The sequence below is a fragment of the Notolepis coatsorum genome (assembly GCF_963971535.1).
Source record: "Notolepis coatsorum genome assembly, contig: SCAFFOLD_4460, whole genome shotgun sequence".
In the NCBI taxonomy this organism is placed as follows: Eukaryota; Metazoa; Chordata; class Actinopteri; order Aulopiformes; family Paralepididae; genus Notolepis; species Notolepis coatsorum.
Genome location: NW_028173785.1, coordinates 1 through 13,172, shown reverse-complemented (window position 1 = coordinate 13,172; position 13,172 = coordinate 1). Strand labels below are relative to the sequence as shown.

General features: G+C 44.1%; 1 pseudogene across 1 annotated transcript; it reads left to right on the top strand.

Annotated features, from left to right (window-relative positions):
- Positions 1-65: 65 nt before the first annotated feature.
- LOC311247566 (PAK4-inhibitor inka1-like) lies at positions 66-12,609 on the top strand (annotated as a pseudogene). Its single transcript, XR_014621015.1, has 3 exons — positions 66-369; positions 481-518; positions 11,375-12,609. The product of XR_014621015.1 is annotated as a PAK4-inhibitor inka1-like (transcript).
- The last annotated feature ends 563 nt before the right edge of the window (positions 12,610-13,172 follow it).

Below are 13,172 nucleotides of genomic sequence, written 5' to 3'. Positions count from 1 at the left end.
CAGAGAGAGAGAGAGAGAGAGAGAGAGGAGAGAGAGAGAGAGAGAGAGAGAGAGAGAGAGAGGAGTTCTTTTGAACGTTTTGAAGAGAAAAAAAAACACACTTGAAACTCAAAACGAAGCCGAAGCCAGGAGTCTGAATAAAGAAAGGAACAAAATCAACTGATTACTCGTTAAAAGAACATCCCCCTCTCTGCAGAACATCATCCTCTCTGCAGAACCTCATCCTCTCTGCAGAACATCCTCCTCTCTGTAGAACCTCATCCTCTCTGCAGACTGATCTCATCTGAAGCTCACCGAGGGATTTAGGAACATATTACCTTTTTATTGGACTAATGACTTCCACTGGATACAAAATACCTCATCAAACGTGTGAGTGTTGTATTTCATTTAAACGCGCTTTGGTTTCCAACTGTAACGCACTGTATTGTAATTATAGTCGCACAGCAATTAATGTCGAGTTTTTTTTGTCCCTTGTTTTAGAAATTAAACCTTTTTGGCGGATGAAAGGGAAATAAATGGTAAGTGCGCTTTTTTTATTTATTTATTTGATTCCATTGTGTACTCTATACCTTTATTCATTGAGTAGTGTAACACATTTCAAAACACTAGTTAAAAAGTAGACTCAGCTACAGCTCTGTAAAAACCCGTAGTGGTTCAAGAAACGACATTAGTGTTCTGGATATTTATTAAATAATTATTAGTAACCTATAGCCTACCTATTACATAATAACAAATGTGCCGTTTGAAATCGAATTGAGCTGAATTCAACGCATTTGAACCATTTATGAATAGCATTTTACACCGTTTTGGTTGAATAAAATTAGCTGATAGTTAAAAAATTACCAGATGACGCTCAGTTTTTCAAGTTTTTCTTTATTTGCCCCATACGGCACATGTACATTACAGTGAAATGCTTGGTTCTGTAGATTGTGCTTCATACAGTAAAAAAAAAAACAATAAAGACCAAACGCTACAAAATATACAATATACAACTAAAGTACAAAATAAAGAACATAATGCAAACAATGAAGTTTCAAGTTCAAGTTTCTTTATTAGTTGTCATACAGAAATACTTTAAAATATGAAATGCTTTTTTCTGTTTTTCTCCAGAGAGTGTGCTAGATACACAAAATATAAAATAGAAAGTCAAAAGTACGTAAACAAAGTGTAAACAAAAGTGTTCAATATATACAATATACATATATACAATATACAATACAGAGTAGAAAAATTAGTAACTGAGTTACAGTACAATACAGACAATATATACAGTACAATGCAGAAATGGGATGAGGTACAACTTAGGGTATAAGGTGCAATGCGGTATGAATTGTAGTGCAAATCTCTTTACCAATAAATATAAAGTGTGTTAAAGTGTCTAAAGTGAGTTAAGGGTGCTAGCGTGAGTTGTCTGTTTAAAGTGAGTGTGTGCGTGTGGATGTGTGTTCTGTGAGTGTAGATGATGGGTTGTTACGTAGTGTTCTTGTCATTGAGCATCCTGATGGCCTGGGGATAGAAGCTCCTTCTGAGTCTCTCTGTGGTAACATTTGACAGACGGTCGAACGGACAGCGATGCTCAAATACAGATTGCATAATGGAATACAATTGCTCAGATACAGTGCGTCCATTCATCATATGATACCGTTGCTCTGAGTAAACATACCGACAGCTGAGCTATTCTCCAAAGTTAGGAAGCACGTGGCCATGCTTCAACTGCATGCCTCACACATCAAAAGGTGCTGTAAGTGGTATTTCTTGGTTAAAACAAGTGTTAAATAGCTCTACATTCCGACAGCCATCACTGATATAGAGTGTCCTGGTATCCCTTTCCATTATCCAATCAGGAGAGTGGGAAGGGATACCAGAACATTTATACTACTCTGTGTACATACTCTATATCAGTGATGGCTGTTTACTGCAGAGCAGGAGGGACTGAGAGACCCATGTTACTGACCAGACACTATATCAGTGATGGCTGTTTACTGCAGAGTGGAGGGACTGGGAGACCCATGTTACTGACCAGACACGATATCAGTGATGACTGTTTACTGCAGAGTGGAGGGACTGGGAGACCCATGTTACTGACCAGACACTATATCAGTGATGGCTGTTTACTGCAGAGTGGAGGGACTGGGAGACCCATGTTACTGACCAGACACGATATCAGTGATGACTGTTTACTGCAGAGTGGAGGGACTGGGAGACCCATGTTACTGACCAGACACTATATCAGTGATGGCTGTTTACTGCAGAGTGGAGGGACTGGGAGACCCATGTTACTGACCAGACACTCTATATCAGTGGTGGCTGTTTACTGCAGAGTGGAGGGACTGGGAGACCCATGTTACTGACCAGACACTATATCAGTGATGGCTGTTTACTGCAGAGTGGAGGGACTGGGAGACCCATGTTACTGACCAGACACTCTATATCAGTGGTGGCTGTTTACTGCAGAGTGGAGGGACTGGGAGACCCATGTTACTGACCAGACACTCTATATCAGTGATGACTGTTTACTGCAGAGTGGAGGGACTGGGAGACCCATGTTACTGACCAGACACTCTATACCAGTGATGACTGTTTACTGCAGAGTGGAGGGACTGGGAGACCCATGTTACTGACCAGACACTATATCAGTGATGGCTGTTTACTGCAGAGTGGAGGGACTGGGAGACCCATGTTACTGACCAGACACTCTATATCAGTGGTGGCTGTTTACTGCAGAGTGGAGGGACTGGGAGACCCATGTTACTGACCAGACACTCTATATCAGTGATGACTGTTTACTGCAGAGTGGAGGGACTGGGAGACCCATGTTACTGACCAGACACTATATCAGTGATGGCTGTTTACTGCAGAGTGGAGGGACTGAGAGACCCATGTTACTGACCAGACACTCTATATCAGTGATGTCTGTTTACTGCAGAGTGGAGGGACTGATAGACCCATGTTACTGACCAGACACTATATATCAGTGATGTCTGTTTACTGCAGAGTGGAGGGACTGGGAGACCCATGTTACTGACCAGACACTCTATACCAGTGATGTCTGTTTACTGCAGAGTGGAGGGACTGAGAGACCCATGTTACTGACCAGACACTCTATATCAGTGATGGCTGTTTACTGCAGAGTGGAGGGACTGAGAGACCCATGTTACTGACCAGACACTCTATACCAGTGATGTCTGTTTACTGCAGAGCGGAGGGACTGGGAGACCCATGTTACTGACCAGACACTCTATATCAGTGATGCCTGTTTACTGCAGAGCAGGAGGGACTGAGAGACCCATGTTACTGACCAGACACTCTATATCAGTGATGGCTGTTTACTGCAGAGTGGAGGGACTGGGAGACCCATGTTACTGACCAGACACTCTGTATCAGTGATGACTGTTTACTGCAGAGTGGAGGGACTGAGAGACCCATGTTACTGACCAGACACTCTATATCAGTGATGGCTGTTTACTCAGTGTGGTCTCTCCCCCACGCGCCCCTCGTCTGGTCTCTCCCCCACGCGCCCCTCGTCTGGTCTCTCCCCCCCACGCCCCTCGTCTGGTCTCTCCCCCACGCGCCCCTCGTCTGGTCTCTCCCCCACGTGCCCCTCCTCTGGTCTCTCCCCCACGCGCCCCTCGTCTGGTCTCTCCCCCACGCGCCCCTCATCTGGTCTCTCCCCCACGCGCCCCTCCTCTGGTCTCTCCCCCACGCGCCCCTCGTCTGGTCTCTCCCCCACGCGCCCCTCGTCTGGTCTCTCCCCCACGCGCCCCTCGTCTGGTCTCTCCCCCACGCGCCCCTCGTCTGGTCTCTCCCCCACGCGCCCCTCGTCTGGTCTCTCCCCCATGCGCCCCTCGTCTGGTATCTCCCCCACGCGCCCCTCGTCTGGTCTCTCCCCCACGCGCCCCTCGTCTGGTCTCTCCCCCACGCGCCCCTCGTCTGGTCTCTCCCACACGCCTAAGTCTGCAGTCAGCTGGAGGGTCACAGTGTGGAGGTGATAGTATTGTTCTCAGGTGTCCTTAACGACACGACTCTGTAGAATGACGACAACTGTATTGGTCTCTGGAAAGTTACAGCCTTACTAGTTAATCCCAGAAGCGTGCGTTTCTAAAGACGTATAAGTAGAGTGTATTTCTGCTGACCTACGACTAAACGTAATGTGCTGATTGTCTTTCAGCAAATAACTCGGCACGAGAGAAAGCATAAAAAACCCACTATTGAACTGAGCGAGCCTTGGTGGACCAACACCAACCGGGCCGCTTGAGAGTCTATCTGTGGCTGCTGTCCCTCCACTGACCACCTCCATCAGAATCAGAACCAGAAAGGTCTTTATTTGCCAAGTAGTTTTCACATACAAGGAATTTGCTTTTGGTAGTTTTCGGTGCGACATTAGCGGACAGACATTAACAGACAGATAATACAATAAAGATTCAATTAAATATGAACTAAGTTGAGCACAATAGAATATAATATAATTATGAAATAAAATAAAATATAGGCCGGGGCTGTACAACTGTAAATAAGAGGTTGAATAATATTAAACGGGATATAAACTAAATTTAATATAGCACAATAGAATCTGAGAATTTTGGCTTATTTGATCCTTTATTCTTAGGCTATTTTCTCGTGTGTTATTCTTATTCATGACTTTGTTCTGTCTACCTAAATGTTTACTGTGAGCGGTTTGTAGCGCCAAATTTCCCTCAGGAGGATTAAAGTATTTGTATTCTATTCTACAATAAAGATAAAATAGGAATAGGCCAGGGTTGTGCAATTGGGCAAGTAATGTGCAAAGAGTATGAGTCAGTGAAGTGTTATGCAACTATTTAGTCCAGTAGGGTTTATTCACAGAGTGACTCGCAGAACTGTGATGAATGTCAGTCTGGACTGGAGTGACGTTGCGTGCGTTCTGACAGGACAGTTCAGACTGAGGTCACGTGACTGTTCAGACTAGAGTTGTTCCGATACCGATACTAGTATCGGAAATGCCGCCGATACTGCCTAAAATGCTAGTATCGGTATCGGCGAGTACACGTAAATTCTAGCCTCCGATCCCATGATGTAATTTATCTCCTGCCGAGTCCTGCGGAGAGTGAGGATTATAAAATGAACATGTTTTAAAGTGTGATGCTGTGTCATTTTAACAGCAGATACACTTTCTTAAATTCCATTGTCCCCGACAGTGCGGTGTGACGGGGAGCTCGGACGGGAATCGGGATGTGTTTGGCTGGTGTTATGATAGCATTAGCTGGAAAGATAGCTAGTTGGAACAACATCCGCTTTTAACGTTACATCAAATCAGATGATCGCCTGTCCTTTCTCCAGGACCTAACACTGTCCGTGACCGTCTATCAACAATAATGCACCCACGCTGAATTGTATTTAAGTTAAGTAGCTACGGACTAGCGTTAGCTGACTATTACTAACGTTATCTTAATGTCGATGCGGGAAGGCGAGCTAGGTCAGTTAGCTTAGCTTGATAACGTTACCGTGTCTAAAGTTGGTGCTATTCACATAATCCAGCAATAATGGCTGCAGACCTGCAAGCAAAGTACAGCAAGTGCCAAAGGATAAGAGTCTGAGGCGGAGTTTCAAAAGAGAATGTTGAATATTTATTTTGCATCAAAAATCACAACATGAACGTCTGCCACTAGCTTACAGACTGAATAGGGTATATCTGCAGAGCCACTGAGTAGCGAGTGCAACACCGTTTAATGTCCGTGTGGATCATTGGAGTAGGGTATATCTGCAGTGCTGCAGCCCATACTCATTGATTAATGATACTAATACAAATCTATACAATCACCTGTTGTTGAATAAATACCATACGTTCTAGTTATTACTAAAAAACAGTATAACAGTATCTGAAAAAAAAAAAAAAAAAAAAAAAAGTATAATTTATATAAAAATTTTTTTAATTTTTTTTTATGCACTGGTATCGGATAAATATCGGTATCGGCCGATACCCAAAGATTAGGTATCGGAATCGGATCGGAAAGGGAAAAATGGTATCGGAACATCTCTAGTTCAGACAGTTCACTGTATATATTAATACTATATCTATATCTGTACATATCTCTTACCTACTAGTTACGCTGCTGGCCAGTATGACTTACTACCATAGTGTCTTTATACCTGTATCACTGTACATATTAATACTATATCTATATCTGTACATATCTCTTACCTACTCTTACTAGTTACACTGCTGGCCAGTATGACTTACTACCATAGTGTCTTTATACCTGTATCACTGTACATATTAATACTATATCTATATCTGTACATATCTCTTACCTACTCTTACTAGTTACACTGCTGGCCAGTATGACTTACTACCATAGTGTCTTTATACCTGTATCACTGTACATATTAATACTATATCTATATCTGTACATATCTCTTACCTACTCTTACTAGTTACACTGCTGGCCAGTATGACTTACTACCATAGTGTCTTTATACCTGTATCACTGTACATATTAATACTATATCTATATCTGTACATATCTCTTACCTACTCTTACTAGTTACACTGCTGGCCAGTATGACTTACTACCATAGTGTCTTTATACCTGTATCACTGTACATATTAATACTATATCTATATCTGTACATATCTCTTACCTACTCTCACTAGTTACACTGCTGGCCAGTATGACTTACTACCATAGTGTCTTTATACCTGTATCACTGTACATATTAATACTATATCTATATCTGTACATATCTCTTACCTACTCTCACTAGTTACACTGCTGGCCAGTATGACTTACTACCATAGTGTCTTTATACCTGTATCACTGTACATATTAATACTATATCTATATCTGTACATATCTCTTACCTACTCTTACTAGTTACACTGCTGGCCAGTATGACTTACTACCATAGTGTCTTTATACCTGTATCACTGTACATATTAATACTATATCTATATCTGTACATATCTCTTACCTACTCTTACTAGTTACACTGCTGGCCAGTATGACTTACTACCATAGTGTCTTTATACCTGTATCACTGTACATATTAATACTATATCTATATCTGTACATATCTCTTACCTACTCTTACTAGTTACACTGCTGGCCAGTATGACTTACTACCATAGTGTCTTTATACCTGTATCACTGTACATATTAATACTATATCTATATCTGTACATATCTCTTACCTACTCTTACTAGTTACACTGCTGGCCAGTATGACTTACTACCATAGTGTCTTTATACCTGTATCACTGTACATATTAATACTATATCTATATCTGTACATATCTCTTACCTACTCTTACTAGTTACACTGCTGGCCAGTATGACTTACTACCATAGTGTCTTTATACCTGTATCACTGTACATATTAATACTATATCTATATCTATATCTGTACATATCTCTTACCTACTCTCACTAGTTACACTGCTGGCCAGTATGACTTACTACCATAGTGTCTTTATACCTGTATTACTGTACATATTAATACTATATCTATATCTGTACATATCTCTTACCTACTCTTACTAGTTACACTGCTGGCCAGTATGACTTACTACCATAGTGTCTTTATACCTGTATCACTGTACATATTAATACTATATCTATATCTGTACATATCTCTTACCTACTCTTACTAGTTACACTGCTGGCCAGCATGACTTACTACCATAGTGTCTTTATACCTGTATCACTGTACATATTAATACTATATCTATATCTGTACATATCTCTTACCTACTCTTACTAGTTACACTGCTGGTCAGTATGACTTACTACCATAGTGTCTTTATACCTGTATCACTGTACATATTAATACTATATCTATATCTGTACATATCTCTTACCTACTCTTACTAGTTACACTGCTGGCCAGTATGACTTACTACCATAGTGTCTTTATACCTGTATCACTGTACATATTAATACTATATCTATATCTATATCTGTACATATCTCTTACCTACTCTCACTAGTTACACTGCTGGCCAGTATGACTTACTACCATAGTGTCTTTATACCTGTATCACTGTACATATTAATACTATATCTATATCTGTACATATCTCTTACTTACTCTTACTAGTTACACTGCTGGCCAGTATGACTTACTACCATAGTGTCTTTATACCTGTATCACTGTACATATTAATACTATATCTATATATCTGTACATATCTCTTACTTACTCTCACTAGTTACGCTGCTGGCCAGTATGACTTACTACCATAGTGTCTTTATACCTGTATCACTGTACATATTAATACTATATCTATATATCTGTACATATCTCTTACCTACTCTCACTAGTTACACTGCTGGCCAGTATGACTTACTACCATAGTGTCTTTATACCTGTATCACTGTACATATTAATACTATATCTATATCTGTACATATCTCTTACCTACTCTTACTAGTTACACTGCTGGCCAGCATGACTTACTACCATAGTGTCTTTATACCTGTATCACTGTACATATTAATACTATATCTATATCTGTACATATCTCTTACCTACTCTTACTAGTTACACTGCTGGTCAGTATGACTTACTACCATAGTGTCTTTATACCTGTATCACTGTACATATTAATACTATATCTATATCTGTACATATCTCTTACCTACTCTTACTAGTTACACTGCTGGTCAGTATGACTTACTACCATAGTGTCTTTATACCTGTATCACTGTACATATTAATACTACAACTCTGCACACACATCTGATTAGCACTGTTACTCAGTAGTACTAATTTATATATTTATTTTATACCCAGTTTAATCACCTGTACGTTGTATATCACTGTTGCACTTTACTGTTACAACACGCTGGTTGGATGCCAAACCTCTATTCTGACAATACATTACATTTTAATCTAATCTAAGCGAAACAGTCTAATCTATCTGACAGAATGCAACTGTAAATACACGCTGAATTTATATTATGGATATATATATACAGTATGTTGTACATTTAAATATATAAATGTATATATGCGGAATATACAGCACTATTGCACATGTTATCAATTATCATACAGGTATATGGGTCGACTATAGTATGAGGTATGTATGTATTGATGATCTTTTTATAGGCAAACTAAAGTCAGCAGCCAGCCAGCCTGTTCAGGGAGCGCTCCTTTTGTTCTAGTGAGGGAGCGCTCCTTTTGTTCTAGTGAGGGTTTAGTTCGGTCCTTAGATCCACTCTGCCCTCAGCTTAGTGCAGGTGAGCTTAAAAGCCAGGCAGCTCATGCTTAGTGCAGGTGAGCTTAAAAGCCAGGCAGCTCATGCACTAATGTAAGTTTATGGACGGCAGCAAATTCCCCCCCCCCCCCCCCCCAAATTAAAAATAAAAATAAAATAAAAACACAAAATTGTTATTTTCTGTTTCAGTTTAAATTCAGTTAAAATGTTCAGTTTCAGTTACATTCAGTTATTCTTTTTAATAGAATGGATCATTAAAATCAAAGGGTATGGCACATAAATAGGCACTTCAGATAATCCTTCAGAACGCTGATCGACTCAGCTGACCCGACAAATAAATCAAAATGACACCATTCACCATCGTAGCCTATAATATAATACCAGCATTGCATCGGCCTATCAACCGGTTTTAATAAACAAACAGAAACAGTAGCATGTGCATTTTTTATAGATCAATTAGGCTGCCTCAAGCAGCTGGGTGGCGCAGCGGTCTAAGCGCTCGTCACCAACGCGTGAGACACTGGTATTGAATCCGGCTGTCATCGTTGCCTCCGGCTTGGGCCGGCCGTCATACTGACTCAATTGGCAGAGTCAGCGGGAAGGGAGTCGATGGGTGGTAATCTGGTCGTTGTAAACAGCGACTCCTACAGGTCGGTCGGGGCGCCTGCACAGCGAGGACAGGAGATGTCGAGGGCAGTGTGAGCCTCCCACACGTTACACCTCGCCAATGAGAGTCCGCGCTGGCAGGTGAAAAGATGTGACTGGCTGCCTCCACATGTATCAGAGGGGACATGCGATAGTATCTTCAACCCTCCCTACGACCGGCCAGTGGGGGGCACATGTGAGCAAAGATGAAGACAGGGGAGGGGGGGAATTGGCACGACTAAATTGGGATGGGAGAAAAACAGAAAAAGAAGGAGAAAAAAAGTGGATAAAAAAAAAATGTAGATTTCCACCCCAGGTGAAAATCTGCATAAAATGTATACCTAGGTAAATGGAATATTGTTCCACTTCTACAAGGGCTATTTGCATATTCTTGGTATCTAGGTACATCTATGGACCTCAGTGAATGTATTTTCAGTGTCAGAAATATTGTGTCTATTACTAGGCTTGCTTAAATTGTGATGAAACAAAGGAAAATATGAATTATGATTTTTCTTTTCATCTTTGACAGTGAATAACACCATGATAATAATGACCAGACTTAAAAAACTGCCACTGACCTCGTTCAGTACCCTCTTGAGATCATGTGTACAAAAGATCTAAGGAAATTAATAAAGGGAAGATGATAAAACCGAAGGTTCTGTAGATACAGTACTGAATTCTCCCATCCGGACCAATGCAATTTGAAATATTATTATAGAATATAGAATATATGCTTATACATTACCTTATTATAGCCAATTCGCACATTTATATATATATACATATAGTATCTTTCAAATGCCCGAGTTCAATTTGGATTTAGTATCACCAGGCGTGCATAATAACAGATAATAATCTGTACTTTTTTATTTTTCTCATAGTGCAACCATTTTGAAACTAATTTCAGATCTAGTTGTTCCTATATGCTAACAATAGGGAGGAGAAACTAACTGCGTTTCAATATTTGTCAAATCGTTACGTTTTGTGGCTTATTATCAAGAATAATAACAGTTATTGACATATTCATAATTCAACTCTGAACTTTGAACCCCCATAGAACTTGAAGGGAAATGTAGTTTGGAAAAATGTCAACGCTGGCCGAAAGCTATGACTGTCCTCTACAAAATGGCTGCAAAAAACTACAATTCCCACGGTTCAAAATGTCCATTTCCCTCTCTGCTGTTGACTGAGTGTTGCCCTCTCTGCCCTCTCTGCTGTTGACCTCTGCCCTCTCTGCCCTCTCTGCTGTTGACTGAGTGTTGCCCTCTCTGCCCTCTCTGCTGTTGACTGAGTGTTGCCCCCTCTGCCCTCTCTGCTGTTGACTGAGTGTTGCCCTCTCTGCTGTTGACTGAGTGTTGCCCTCTCTGCCCTCTCTGCCCTCTCTGCTGTTGACTGAGTGTTGCCCTCTCTGCCCTCTCTGCTGTTGACTGAGTGTTGACCCTCTGCCCTCTCTGCCCTCTCTGCTGTTGACTGAGTGTTGCCCTCTGCCCTCTCTGCTGTTGACCTCTGCCCCCTCTGCCCTCTCTGCCCCAGCAGCTGTGTCTCCGTGAGTCCGGCGGCTGCCTCCGGGAGCAGATGCAGGACATGCTGAGGTCGCTGCAGCGCGTCAGGACCTGCCCCCCGCCGGCCACCCCCCCTGGGCCGCAGCCCGCCCCCCCGCTGGCCACGCCCCCCGTCTCCTCCCTCGCCCACCGCCGCTCCTCCGCCGTGGCGCGCGCCTGTCACCAGAGGGCGCTGCTGCAGCGGGAGCGCCACCACCACGCCCGCCTGCGCATGTCGGACGCCAGCAGCACGTACGACTCCGCCTGCTGCCTGGCCAGCCCCCTGGAGGAGGACGAGGAGGACGGGGAGGACGGGGAGGAGGACGCGGGCAGCAGCCTGGGCTCCGGGCCGGGCCTGGGCTCCCCCCCCGGCAGCGAGAAGAGCCTGGAGCTGGACTCGGGCTACTCCGAGGCGTCCTGGCGGGACGAGGCCCTGCTGCTGCTGCGCAGGACCAGGAACGTGCGGGTGTCCTCCTCCGCCTGCCTGCGCACCAACAGGGCCTCCGCCCGGCCCAAGTCCAGCTCGGACGCCTGCCTGGAGCGCTGGACGTCGTTCGAGGCGGCTGGGGGGGCCGGGGGGTGCGGCGAGCCCGACTGGACCGCGTCTCTGCTGACGAGGGGCCGCAACCGCCGGCCGCTGGTGCTGGGCGACAACAGCTTCGCCGACCTCGTGCAGAACTGGATGGAGCTGCCGGACCACCCGGAGCAGCGGCCCCCCGCGGGGGAGGAGGAGGGGGAGGAGGGGCGGCGGCCCGGCTCCGGGGGGCGGAGGCTCCTCGCCAAGGGGTTCCTGGTGACCGTGCGGAGGAGGCTGGCGGGGATGTCCCGGAGCGTGGAGGGCCGGGTGAGGATGAGGCCCGCGGGGGGCCGCGCAGACAGGGGGTCCGCCGGCGCGCCCACCAAGCGCCTGTCCTGCCCGGCGGGCATGCAGCAGCAGCAGCAGCAGCCGCCGCCCCCCCCCCCGCCGCGCCCCCTTCTTCCACCAGTCCCACTCGGGTCTGAGCGACCAGGACCGCAGCTTCCACCAGTTCACCGCTCTGATGCGCTCGGGCAGCCGCCAGCCCATCATCTGCAACGACGTCATCGGCTACATCTGACCGATGGGTGTCGGCCTCGCGTGTTAATATCCTCCAGCAGGGGGCGCTCTCTGTCCTCTGGCCTCGTGTTAATATGTACAGAATATGGACGTTCCTCAGAGTCACTCTATTTTTTTTTATACGACACTATTGCCACTGTTATGCGTTTGACGAATAAGCTATGAAAAATAAAACGTTTTTTTGCATATTCAAGTACTTATTTTGTCGTTATTCAAATCAAATGTATTTGTAGAGCCCGAAATCACAACAGATTGCCCCCATGGGCTGTACAGGTCCAAGAGAAACAGGTCACAATAGATCCAGAACAGAAACCTGAGGTCACATGACTGTTCAGACTGAGGTCACATGACTGTTATTCAGACTGAGGTCATATTGCAAAAGTTCAGTGATTTGTGCTGTTCACAAAATGTTGTCCAAATAATCTGATCTGAGTGCAGATTCGGGCCACTTTCTCCTGCAGTCTGGACTGAGTTCTGGACTGAGTTCTGGAGAGTAGACTGAGTTCTGGACTGAGTTCTGGAGAGTAGACTGAGTTCTGGACTGAGTTCTGGACTGAGTTCTGGACTGAGTTCTGGAGAGTAGACTGAGTTCTGGACTGAGTTCTGGAGAGTAGACTGAGTTCTGGACTGAGTTCTGGACTGAGTTCTGGACTGAGTTCTGGAGAGTAGACTGAGTTCTGGACTGAGTTCTGGA